Source organism: Hesperophylax consimilis, chromosome 20 (genome assembly GCF_061612785.1).
Source record: "Hesperophylax consimilis isolate HC1 chromosome 20, BYU_Hcon_1.0, whole genome shotgun sequence".
In the NCBI taxonomy this organism is placed as follows: domain Eukaryota; kingdom Metazoa; phylum Arthropoda; class Insecta; order Trichoptera; family Limnephilidae; genus Hesperophylax; species Hesperophylax consimilis.
The window spans coordinates 32,798,042-32,812,443 of record NC_142855.1 but is presented as its reverse complement, the minus strand read 5'-3'; the positions used below and the strand labels follow the sequence as shown (position 1 = coordinate 32,812,443).

At 33.0% G+C, this 14,402-nt stretch overlaps 1 long non-coding RNA gene across 1 annotated transcript; it reads left to right on the top strand.

The window, feature by feature from the left end:
• Window positions 1-1,939: 1,939 nt before the first annotated feature.
• Window positions 1,940-8,120, top strand: LOC149414573 (uncharacterized). The gene is made up of 4 exons (XR_016304125.1): window positions 1,940-2,038; window positions 3,023-3,163; window positions 5,475-5,642; window positions 7,407-8,120. It is a non-coding gene; the product is annotated as an uncharacterized LOC149414573 (long non-coding RNA).
• The last annotated feature ends 6,282 nt before the right edge of the window (window positions 8,121-14,402 follow it).

Below are 14,402 nucleotides of genomic sequence, written 5' to 3'. Positions count from 1 at the left end.
GCTATTAAAATATTGTTGGGAAGTAAGAGGAAGCAAGATGCACTCAAAGAGGGCAGTGCATAGAGCTTGCTCGAAGTCCGCAAGATGGCAGCTAGTAGCCAGTAGTCGCTAGGACCAGTTAGAATGCTCCCAGACAAAATTGGTGTTTTCACATCTCATTTAGTCAGCTTCTAGTTAGGTCGACTATCGAGTCACCATTGTAATACGCAATGTATTAATAACTCCCTTATTTAACACAAAGAACCTATTATTTATAATCTCTTTCCACGACGAGCTGGAGAACTGTTTATGGGAACACAATCTTAACAAATAATAATCGAAACATTTTACATTAAAGCAGAACTGAAACCATGGAAAAAAATAATTAAAAAAGCAAAATAATCATTTAATAAGCTCTAATTTATGCTAATAACCAGTCGATTCAGACGGTGCGATTTTAGTTGAACGACAAATATTGAACAAGATTTCATTCAAACGTTCCAGTTTAACTCGAACCGATATTGATAATCAAGATGGCCCCAACTGAAATTATTCGCTCGTGCGTCTCTATCATTTCTGACATTTTGCGGAACTAACTTGAAAACATGTCACAAAAACGTCGGGTTAGAAAATGGATTGTAAAAAGAATTCAATTAGGTGCAAGTAATACTATTTAGAGAGAGATATCATTACAATAGACACTGAAAGGTATCGAATTTACGAAATTGGGATAAACAATTTGGTAAAGTTGCCGAATTTAGCTACACGCATTTATATTTTAATAACATTATTATATTTCAACTTAATTACTACTTGGAACTACAATTAAACTCGGGGGAGATGGAAATACATGCACAAAATAGGTTAGGTATTAGTTTGGTTTATTGAAAGAATTTAAGCGTATTTACTAACCTTCAAAATTAACTAAGAACGCCATACATTGAGAAAAAAATGGAACTTTAATGCATCTTTACCATCTCCCCCTAAATAAAAAATTGTTTCTTGTTGTAGGTAATTAAATTGAAACCACGTGTTATTTTTTTATTATTTTTTGCATACTAAGCGTGCAACGGAATTCTACAACTTTTATTTTTAAATATGTCTTGTTTTTCATTCCAAAGCCGGGCATCGCTTTGGTAGATATCAATAAATCTGAAGAAACGAAAATGTCATGGTCCTAAATATATACGTCTTCTTTCGCTAGAGGACGCAAGGAACTAAAAATCACAAGTGAGAAGGAACACGTGTTCAGACGTGTCGATTCGGTATTTGACGGCCGACATAGTCCAGTGGTAAAGCATTGGACTGCCATTCCGAAGGTCGCGGGTTCGAACCCGGCGTGCGCAAATAAATTTTATTTGATTAATTTGTGTTATTTCACAATTAATTAATTAAAAATAATATATAGTATATTTGCGGCACGTTCCAGAGTGGAAGATACTACCAGTATCGCCCTGGTGTAAGACCACCATTCAGAATTGAAACGTTGCTCCACACGGCTTTAGCCGTGTTTAGTGACTAGATCTGAATAGCCAGGTACTTCCCCACCTTCCTCTTTCCCTTCCCCACTTACCTCCAGCCTCATAACATCCCCCAATTGGGGATGCCATAGTCTCACTGGCTCCAGACGGGAGCAGTTGGGACTCTTGTGAGGTATTCACTATAAAAAAAAATAAAAAAATAAGAGTCGAACGATGACTCATACTTGAATAGTAAAAGTAGAAGGTCTTTCAACTTTACTCGCTCAAATAAAATCTGAAATGGTGTTCACACTTGTCGATTAGCTTTCAAGTGTCATTCAACAGAGAGTTGATCAACTGAAACTGCCGTGTGTGAATGGATATTAGGTTACATTCTGGATAGGTACCCAATACTATGACTCACACATACAAAGTAGGTACCGACACGTACCAACATTATCAACTCGAACTCGGTGGAAACATTAATCGGTGATGTCTATGGACTGTAGCGTTTTTGACGTTTGGCAAAATCTTTCTATTCTCTCAATCATCCGGTGGATTCTTTACACCCGTTTAAAGGATAATTACAAGTTTTAAAGGTAAGAGTTAGTTATATTTAATAACATATCAAGACAAATACAACATTATTTGGGTTTGGTTCATCGACGTTTGAAGTTGAATGAAGAAATCAAAATTTTCTATGGACAACTTTGTTCAGAGGGTTTTCACTCTACTGTTTTTTTTGTCATATATAATGGTTTTTTGTGCAATTAAACTAGCTTCATTAGCGTGGTTTAAAGAATTTATGCGTATTTACTAACCTTCAAACTTAACTTTGAGAAAAAAAATGACACTTTAACACATCTATTACCATCTCCCACTTCATAAATATTTATTTCTTTCGTAAGTAAGTTGATACCAAGTGTTTTTTATATTATTTGCGTACTGAGCGTGCAGTGGAATTCGACAAGTTTATCGACATAGACCCAATTATTATTACAGCTGATCATATTACAAAAGTTACATCATATTTATTACATCTGAAAGAAAGCAATTTTGAAACCAGTTCGTCCAATGAATTATTGTTTTCAGCAATCTTAGAGTGTTCGTGAAATAACAGTATATTTTCACAAACCTTGAAAACTGGCTTTATTGTAAATAAAATTTTCTTCATGCTTAAGTTTTCTTAACTATCTGGACCCACCAGCGAGACTATGACATCTATCATTGGATTTTGTGAGGCTGAAAATCTCGTCACTAAACATGGCTAAAGCCAATTCAAGCAACGTTTCAATTCTGAATAGTGGTATTACACCAGGGCGATACTGAGTGTATTTTCCACTATGGAATGTGCCGAAAGTATACTATGTTTTATTTTTAATGAATAATTTGTGAAATAACACAATTAAATCAAATAAAATGTATTGTGCACGCCGGGAGTTGAACCCGCAACCTCTGGATTGCTAGTCGAGAGCCTTAGCCCTCGACCGAAATGTTAAATTATACATATTAATCTTTAATTTACACCCGGACTTCAAACTGTGAACTTTCAAAAAACTGACGGATAATTGTTTTTTTTTCAGTCACCAGAAGCGGCTAGAAAATGGATTTTAGGAAACTGATCACCATCAAAATAGAAGCAGATAATTCAGCAGTCGTCTACACGGATAGGAATACAGACGAGACACCAATACACAGGGAACGTTCTGAATCTCTTGCTGACGGTAGCTTGTTTATCTCATTAATCTCTTAAATAGTGCAATGCGTATCGGCCGACGACTTTGCACTGACGAGCTGGTCCGATGGTCCTCGTGTGCAGTTTGTAGCGATTCGCGTCTCACTACATTGTTTTTTTTTAATCTATTCACCTACATTACATATTACCCCAAATGACGCACTATTCCAGCTTAACAAGCTGTTTCTAAGTTTGTTATGCTGACCCCAGCAGGCAGATGGCTATCGCGTCAGCGCTCCCGATCGGTTGACGAATTAATGCGATTACCGCACAAGAGTCCCAACTGCTCCCGACCATCTGGAGACAGTGAGACTTTAGCATCCCGTATGTTGTGAGGCCAAAGGTAGTGTGGAGGGAAAGGAGATACGGAAGAAGAAGGTGGGGGAGTACCTGGCTATTTAGATCTGGTCACCTAAAACCGTTTCAAGCAAATCTGAATGGTGGTCTTACACCATGGCGATACTGAGAGTTTCTTCAACTCTGGAATGTTCCGCAAGTATATATTGTTTTTAATCAATGAGTTGTAAAATTTAACAAATTCATCGAATAAAATTTACTTGCGCACGCTGACACTTAAACCCGCGACCTTCGGATTGCTAGTCAAGAGTCTGTATTTAATTTCATTTAAAAACGCCCTGATGGTCTTTTACATGATTATATATTTTGCAAGATTTACTGCTCGATACAGAGACAAGAGTTCCTTGTTTTAAAAAAAAATCTTTAAATAATTAACCTAATGCATTGTCGATTTACTTTTCGTAACTACTCAATAGTCTCTTACCGTCATTTTTAGTAACATGAACAAAACAGCGTTAGAAAAAAATACATCAAGCTTTTTATTCAAATAAGAGTTAACCACAGATTGATGAATTAAAGAACAAAAAAGGATGTATTACAAAAAAAAATCTTAAGATTAAAACAATTACCTACGTAGTACACATATTATACACAACCGAACGAATAACAACATACATACTACTTAGCTTTTATAACTACCTTAATTACCTACATAGTACGCATATCATACACAACCGAACTTATAATAACATACGTATTGCTTAGTTTTATAACTACCTTAATTACTTACATAGTACGCACATCATGAACAACCGAACTAGTAATAACATACATATTGCTTAGCTTTTATAACTACCTTAATTATTTTAATTTCATTACCTTATTTTAAATCTTAATATTTAATTTAAGTTCGTTTAATTTGACATAATTTTAATTCACACCATTTTATTTACATACAATTTGTGAGGTTCACATTACCAAACAATATTTTATAAAAAAAATACTTCCAATGTATCAATAAAAAAAATAATTAAATGTACACCTCCATGAAACAAAAGGCTTCGACCGGAATTTGAGAAAAAATCATGAAATGAATTATTGTAAATATAATTAATTATTTTTGTATTTTAGGAGAAAAGTCGTAAGGTGCGCCATTTTTCAAGTTTGAAACCTATTTCTTTTAATAAAAAAATTGGAAAAAAATTACCTAAAACACAATTTATAAAAATAAATTTACTATGCTTCCATTAATAAAATACTCTAGTACTAATACATTTGCAACAAAACGTGGACAGAGGTTCTTGAACAGGGAAATGTTCATAATGCCACTGAAAATCTAACAAACTAACTAACTCGTATCCTGTCCAAGAATATACCGTTAAATTGCATAATATATGTATAACTGAGGGTTACCTGTTACGTTCCATAAACAAGCGTGACAAGAAAGACTGCACAGGCGTCTCTCTAAGGAGCAATATAATCAATCACTACGGGAATACTCTATAAGCAATAACGTAATACATGTAAGTGTTACCACTCTAACACGCAAAACATCTGAGATAACTACTATCAGAGGCTCATATAAGAAAATAAATCATCAAAGAAAAACATGGAACAAAATTAAAATCTAGTAAAACAAAAAGTGATCACTCTCACCTCCTCAACAAAAATACTGATAATAACAAAATCTCCTTAGTAAAATAAATGAATTCTTTGGAACAGTGGAATCCAAATATGCCACCAAATCTCTCAAAGATCTAGGCCCATAATAAGCGCCCCTCAGGTGATATCTCACAAAAGCGGCGCTATACAAATTGTCCAGTAAATTAATTAATTAATAACGTGATCTTGAAAGGCGTGTTAAAATGCAAACACTCTGAACAAACTCTGCCGCTGGCATAGATACAATCCTTCCAGACTGTAAAACATCTCTGTCATTCTCCATTCTGCGAAACAAAGCACCATTGTTTTACCGTATTTGTACATTTATTTTTCGGTTGCAGTTAAGCAGAGTTCTCAGTCTCCAGATCTCACCAAACCAGTTGTTACCATTAAAATTGAACCAGACGAAACTGAAGTCATTTTTACCGAAACGACTTTAGAAGAACAGAAACCACGTCCGAAAAAGGATTGTTTGAAATCAGCGAAAAAATCCACCGACAAAACAAGAGGTATTTGAAAAAAATTGAACTTTTAACTGTAATACTAATCGATATATTATTAATTATGTGTGTTTAACATCGATCAGTTCGCTCTTATTGTAATTTTTACTAAAACATGAATCGCGATTCATTGGACATACAAAAATCGTGATTTAAGTTAATTAACTCCTCGTTTACCGGCTGCCCCACTATTATGTAGGGGTTGATTTTCAAGTTCTATGAAGGTTCTTTTCAAGTTCTGTTATTGTATCATTATTGGCCGGTAGTTAAACAAAACTGAAATAATAAAAAAAACTTGAAAATAACCTTCGCAGAACTATAACTTCATCAACTTTGACATTTGATGGATTTTTCAAATTCTGTGAAACAACCCGTCCTTAGTCTCTTGATGTTGTTTTATGATCGATATTACCGATTTAAGTAACAACTAGTACGATGATCTGGATAGAAAGATGCTGAGCGAAATAGCGTACAGGATCATACATCTATTTTCATCTCACTCTAACACTACGCGAATCAACTTAGCGACTCTAATCCAATACTATTTGAAAACATCAACGGTCCTTTTTGAAAACATCAGAGGACGCAACTTCCGTTTACAATAATCCTTAACTGTGCAGTCATTAAAATATCAATACTTACAGATTACGAATGGTACAAAACATTGACATTCGTACCATGGAAAGTATTTAATGTACTATGGACAATCGATCAAATAAACAAGAACAATCATGACATAACATAAGACAGTTGTATTATTATCTGCGACGAAGTCCTTGGTTTTGTCCAATTTGGCAGATGGGATGTAATTTTTCTATTGGATAAAAACGCTTTTTCGTTAATATTTTAGTATTTGATTGTGATATTAGTATTAGAAATAATGATCCTCTCGATATCGATTATATTAAATTGCTGTTGAATATTACCGAATTATTTAATTTTGTAGAGAAGTGAAGACTGACGATGCGCATTTAAAGTTTAAGTTGATTCGAATGAATTTCATGATTGTGAATGAAAAACCAGATTGGCAATGAAAAATATGATTTTGAATGAATAACACGATAGGGAATAACATGATTTTGAATCAATAACATGAAAGCCAAGATTGCGATTGAATAAAATAAAAACCAAGATGGTGCATGAATAGCATGAAAAGGTAGATGGTGAATGAATAACGTGAAAAGTAAGATTGTGAGTGAATAACATGAGTGCGAATGAATAACATAATTATGAATGAATAACGTGAAAAGTAAGATTGTGAATGAATAACATGAAAAGCAATGTTGTGATTGAATAAAATGAAAAGCAAGATTATGAATGAATAACATGAAAAGCAAGATTGTGAGTGAATAACATTTTTTTTTATTGTACGACAGACAGGTAAGTCCAATTATGGTACAATTTTATTAAAACTAACAATACATGTACATATTTTTTTTTAAACATGGTATAGTGATATTAAACACATCTATATCCGCTGGTAGGGCATTTAGCAAGGTCATACCTCTTGTCATGCTATGTAACATTAACATGATAATGAATGAATAACAAGATTGTGAAAGAATAGTATAATTATGAATGAAAACGTGAAAATGAATAAATAACATGACTGTGAATGAAATTCATGTATTACAAAAGTGTGGAGACACACAAAAAATAATACAATAATAATAACAGATCAGTTGATATGCAGCCACTGAATACAGAACGTAAACAATATGAAACAATTTTTTCCACAGTATGTAAGCTGAATATTTATATATTTGTTTTAAGTTTCAGAAATAAAAACTGCTGGCCCTAAAACAGTCCCAAAGGGAAAACGATTCTCATGCTCACAATGTGTTTACAGTAGCTCACGAAAGAGCGACCTCAAAGTGCATTTACTTATTCACTCCGAGCTCAAACCATTCTCGTGTACACACTGTGCCTATGTGTGTTCACGAAGTTACAGTTTAAAGATGCACATGCTGACTCACTCTCAAGTGAAGACTTATTCTTGCTCTAAGTGCAACAATACTTATTCACGGAAAGACTATCTAAAAAGGCACTTACTCACTCACTCCGGACTCAAGCCATTTTCGTGTTCACTATGCAGTTACACTAGTTTACGAAAGGGCGATATTGGCGTGCATTTGTTCACACATTCGAGAATTAAGCCATTCTCGTGTTCCATGTGTGATTACACTTGTTCACGGAATTACAGCTTAAAGGTTCATTTACTCACACACACGAAGGAGAAACCATTCTCGTGTTCGAAATGTAACTATACATGTTCACGGAGGAGAGCTCTGAACATGCACGTTCTCACTCACTCTCCGTTAAAACCATTCTCGTGCTCGAAATGTGATTATGCTTGTTCAAAGAAGAGTAGCTTAAATAAACATTTGCTCACTCATTCTGGATTTTAAATCAGTTTCATGTTCAAAATGTCAAATAAAGATAGTATGTCGGAATGTCTTTTAAATCTTATATGGCCGTTTTTGTGAAAAATCTATTATTTATTTAATTTTAAAATGTATTCTAAGTTTATATTGTTTTCACGCTCTTGTTAATAATTTAATTTCAATTATTTTCTTTCATAATTTTAACACAACTGTATTGGTACAAAAACTACCTTCGTCAAATGATTACTTAATTTTGGTTTATAATTAAATAAAAAAACACTTGTGAGGATATAAATAATAACTTTATGCTATACTAGGTGCTATTTATATCACGACAAAACCTGATCCAAGCGAAACCGGTCGCTCTGAAAAATAATAAAAACTTGTCGTTAAGAACAAAGTGTTTTAACTATAAATATAATATCTAACCACAAAGTAATTGCTTCAAAAAAAAAACTTTTTCTTTTACTTTTATTTATTTATGATTATGAACATACTCATTGCGAGTCTTTTTTATTTAATTTATCATTTTTATACATTTGCCTATCTAGCTCTGTGCACGATTCTGAAACAATGAATCTATAGATTGAAATATTAGAAAGATTAATGAATAATTACTTGTGTATACAGGTTCACATTCCTCACGTCTGAAATACACTTAATATGGAATAAAATATGGTATGAATCATGTATTTTAATGTTTAAAAATCATAATATTACTGTTGTAAGTTATTCTGCAATTTCTCATTACTTTATTCAGACGTAGCTAATATTAGTAGGTAGTAGTAATTGGTATTAAATATGCTACCAATTTCGACTGTTTTGTATTATTAATGGTTTATTGTCAGTAAACAAATGTAATTAACACGTCTTTTTTATTTCGTCTTTGGAATAATTTGGTGAGTAAACCCTCAATTTCGCATGCTGCTATACCAACTGAGCTAATGGGACCCTATTTTCTTCGTTCAAAATTTAACTGTATTATACTTCGAATAAGAACTACCAAAATCTTTGTTTTTCTCACCGCACTGTATTATTTTCTGTTATATTTATGTTTCGATCACAAGATTCATTTCGAACTAAATGTAATCTAGATAGTGTCTCGGAAAAAAAATCCTATATGTTTAATTTTGTAAGTTCTTTATTAATTAAATTCTGGATACAGTCGCCATCTATGGATTGTTTGAATAGTTAATTATTAGAAATGGTGTGAATCTGTGCTAACATTTTAGAGTTCTAATTTGTCGATAAGCAGTTGCCTTTTTTTCCATTGTGGATATCAATCTGTCAAAGGATTAGTATTTTTAATCTATAAAGGGCCTGTTCCCAGTAAAAAAAGTGTTCTTTCCTTCAGAAATTTATTACAGTAAACAGTGTTTAGCTGTACAAGGGTCGGGCCGGTTATCAATAAATATTTATTGTCAACGTAGATATTATAAAAAGCATGTTTTGTGATTCGAAATAAAAAAGTTAAAATACGACAAAAGTGTTTCCAGTAAAGTCCAAAAACCAGAATATTTTACAATTTATTTAAATGTTATAATAACTTAATGAGAGGGTTAAATTTGGACATATTACAAGAACATATATTACAAAGAAATGTTGGATAGACAAACAAAAAAAAACAACGAATGATTTAAAATACAGGATAGATGAGACACAAGATTTTTTTAATTTTTATTTTAAGCTCAACCAAAAAAACAATTTCTCATCACGTACCCTTAAACATATAAGAGAGAGACTTACTAACCCTTGCAAGTAAGAAATATCTTGGGCTGTGCATTGACACAACACGTACCTTACTAATAATGTGTTTAAATTTTTAATTTTACAGAACTGATAAACAATCATAAAAGCATCGTTAGTGGTAAATTCATTGAAATTAACAGAATTATTAGTTTTGCCCTAAACATTTCAACAGCATGTGATTTGTAAATTGTGTAATTACATTGTAAGTATTTACATTACACTGTAGTTATTACATTTCATTGTACAAAGCAGAATATATGTTGCAAAGGAAAAAAGAACTCCACAGATGATTTTACAACATAAACATAACATGACACAAACATAACAAAAACAGTGCAGAGTTAGTGATTGTGGGTATTTGCAAAATAATAAAAATAGGAACCTGTGTACAATAATAGTAAGAGTTTTTTGTTATTCAAAATAACAGATTTTCCAAAATTATTAACGTTAAAAAAAAAACAAAATGACGAAATACACAAACTTATAAACAAATATATTATACAGATGATTATAGAATAGTGTCTTTAAAAAAGAGTCAGAGTTGGTATTATCGGTCACAAAATTGTATGGAACATATCGATAACCTACATAGAGCACATACGTGTCAAGAGCAATTTTAAAATTTTATTTATAGAATACCCCTGGTTAATTATAAAATGTAAGGCAACAAAATTCTGGATGAAATAAGTCAAACAAATTTCCCACAAAACATGGAATTATAAAACAAGTAATTTTGATAAATGCCTTACAAAACACGTAATTATTTTGACTTAAAACGAATTGCACAAAATAGGAAACTGAACAACTGAAAAAAATAGCACTAAAAAGATAAATATAACTATATATGGGAGAAGGTATAATATGACAGAAGATAGGTGTGTATTCGCGAAGACTTGATGGTTTATTAGTGGATTTTTCTTCAATATATTCATCTTCATCATTACAAAAAAATAACATATTTAAAAAATATATATATTATCACAAAAATTACCAAGTTCTAAGCAAATTGAAGTCAACCTTGGGAAAAGCCCTTTTCATGTATCAAATGCAACTTTTCCTGTTCTCTAAAGAGAAATTTAAAACGTCACGTGCTTATCCATACTGCAGAAAAACTGTAAACATGTTCGGAATGCATCTATTCATGTTCTCTAAAGGGAAATTTAAAATGTCACATGCTTATCCATACTGCAGAAAAACCTTTTTCATGTAACGACTGCAACTATTCATGTTCTCTCAAGGAAACATTAAAACGCCACATGCATAACCATGTAAGAGTAAAACCTTATTCTTGTTCCTACTGCAGGTTTTAATGCTCTCAAATGGGAACTTTAAAGTGTCATTGCTTACCTATTCTGGTGAAAAACCCTACTCACAAAAATTAAATCACCTATAATATAAAGATGTCACCTGTCACAGGTGACAACACGCTTTTTTTAATTTAGCGCCATCTGTAAGGCGTAAAAGCAACATACGCTATTGTTTCTCTATCTGCACAGACACACTGAGCCACAGCAACGCGTGGCCGGGTACAGCTAGTAAATAAATACATTCTTGAAAAGAACACCGACTTTAGGTTTTTATTTATTAATTTAAATGCCCTGATGGGCTTTTACATTATACATATTTTACATAATTTACTGCATAATACGGTGACAACAGAAGGTTTTTATTTTTAAAACATCAACACAAAAATAACAATTTTTTTAAGTTCACAACATAATCTACAAGAAAACAACAAATATACGCAATCGATCTTTAAATATGCTACATAAAAATGTCTTTCAGGTATATCTTGAACACAGGCAAACTTATATTAAATGTCGATATTTGAGGTGAATTTATTTCCAAGGGTGTGAAAGCGAGAAATAGGTGCATGTATGTGATAGTTGGTACTAAAGTTATTGTTGCAGAATAATATATTTTGCCTATTATATTATAGTCATTTGTAACGAATTTATGATGTTGTTTGCTGCAGTAATAAAAGAATAGGCATCGCAGTTGTCTATGTTATTTCAGAGAGGAAAAAAGGTTTTGCGGCCCTGCTTTGTGCTGGCGGTGGTAAATGTTTGTAAACAAGGCACACACACACACACACAAAACACACACTGAAAGAGTTCGGACTGAGTGATCGGTGATTTTAAATATTGTCGATTATTGTTATGACAGCAACTCACAGAGATTTTGGAATAACTTTTATTGTAATTTCGTGTGTATTTTACTGAGCGTATTATTTTTGTTAAAATGTGTTGAGGATGCTCACTTATTTAGTTTTAAACTGGAGCAAATTCAATATCGTGTTACTGTATTGCAGTATTATTGTTATTTTTTTAAAGTATAATGTATTTTTTTTCATAAGAAATTGTTTGCCTTTTTTTATGTATTTTCGTGTTTCTTTATTGGTTGTTAGTTAATTTTTTTTGTTAAAAAAGGTTCTTACCTGATTTCTAAGAAGCGATGTATTCCTTTGACAATAAATTGATAATGGTTAAAACAAATTGATTTTTAATTTTTATTATAAAGTGATTACCTATTAATTATTAGCCTGAAACACCTTTATTAGTCGAAAATCTTCCGAGAAAAAAATACATTGACCCCGCAGCCTTCAAAATAATACGTTATCCTTTGTGCTACGCATTGTCTCTTATCATTAAAAGTAATAATATTTGACATTTCAAATTATTTTACCAACAAACAAAGATATAATGTACCTCGACGCCATCTTGTATGAGATTTAGCATTATCAATGCCAAAACTATTAAAATAAAGTTGGTTGTTTTCTAGCGAAAAAACTTTAACAAGCAATAATTGTTAAATGAATAATACCAGTACATATTGAATAGTTTGGCGGGTTTTGAATAAGCCGACGTAGTGCAATTGGTAGAGCACCTGACCAGCATTCAGAAGGGTGCTTGTTCAATTCCTGTCGGCGGTATGTTCTCGAGAGATGTTTCCAATTTACATTCGGAGTTTCAATCTAATTATTATTGCAAAAATGATATGATTTATTTTAGTTTGAATATAACGCTCCCAATCAATTGATGACTTGAGAGAGAGAATGAGTCACAGAAAAGGTGTAAAGATACACGGGAAAAAGGTGGATATGATAAGGTTTGCTGACGATATTGCTTTGGTTGCTGAAAGCGATGAAGAACTGCAAGAGGCCTTAACAACCATGCAAAGCATTCTTCAAAACAACTACAACATGAAGATAAATAAAGACAAAACAAAGCTGCTGACTATAGGCCGAATGCAACATCAGATGAGAGTAGAGATGGCAGGAGTTCCACTAAAGAACACCAAGGAGTTTGTCTACCTCGGGAGCAAAATAACATGGGACGGTCGGTCTAAGAGCGAGGTTGACAGCCGTTTACATCAGGCTAGGCTTGCATTCAATAAAAGGTCGAAAATAATAGAATCCAATAATATAGACCTAAAACTGAGAATACTCCTCATCAACACCTATGTATGGAGTATCTTGATGTACGGCTGCGAAACATGGTGCCTATCCGAAAGAGATAAACGGAGACTAGAGGCTTTTGAGATGTGGTCCTATAGAAGACTCTTAGGAATTTCCTGGAGAGACCATGTTACAAATGAGGAGGTCCTCCAAAGAATCGAAGGAGGAAGGCACCTGCTCAGGACCTTGTCCGAAAGGCGTGCAAGATGGATCGGCCATGTTATACGACAAGAAGGCCTCTTGCATATCATAATAGAGGGTATGACCGAGGGGACCAACTCTAGGGGACGCCCACGCCGAGAGTACCTGGAGGACCTGCTGGTGGACTTGCGCTGCTCATCATATGCAGAACTCAAAAGAGCCGCACAAGACAGGGAAGAATGGAAGAGGAGATTAGATAAAATTGCTGCAAACCAATCCCAGGATTGAAACCAGATAGAGAGAATCGATGGAGTTGGAGACGGTAGTAAGGTAAGGTAGAGCAGTTTTCAGTTTTTCGTTATAATAAAACTCAAGTACCTAAGTACTTCTTATTACAATTTCATTTATTTAAACGCCATAAAATGGCTTGAACAATACAACGGATTATAAGCATACAGTGGTTCACAGGAGAATATTAGTAATAAATTACAGAACAAGTAATGTGTAGGTACACAAATACTACTGCAAGTGATACAGTTGTTAATAGAAGTGCCGTAAGACAATACATAATTAAAAGAAATATCTACTGGTGTAATAATAGTTGAATAATACTAGGTTTGTAAAAGACCTGACATAAATCGAGGTGTTTACGATAATAGATAGTAATTAATATAAAATAAGTTCTATTGAGGTACAGAATGTTAGTACATAGCTAATAGGTAGCTGGTCAGGAATCGCAACTTGGCTTTGATAATTCAGGGCTGTCAGCGATTTAATGATACTTTTGGATAACAAATACATAATCATTTTTAATAAAATAATACATATGATAGCCAACACTATAAGAAATCTGGAGTAAATAGTTTAGATGTAGTAAAATATGATATAGACCTATGCAGAAGAATATTATCTTGCCTAACATTGATTATTGTGATTGAGGTATGTTATTATAAGTATATTCCTTGCAGTTGAATGTATCTACTACTTCTGAGAAAACATTGCCAACTGCATGCAAACTAGGTATAAGGGAGAATCTAT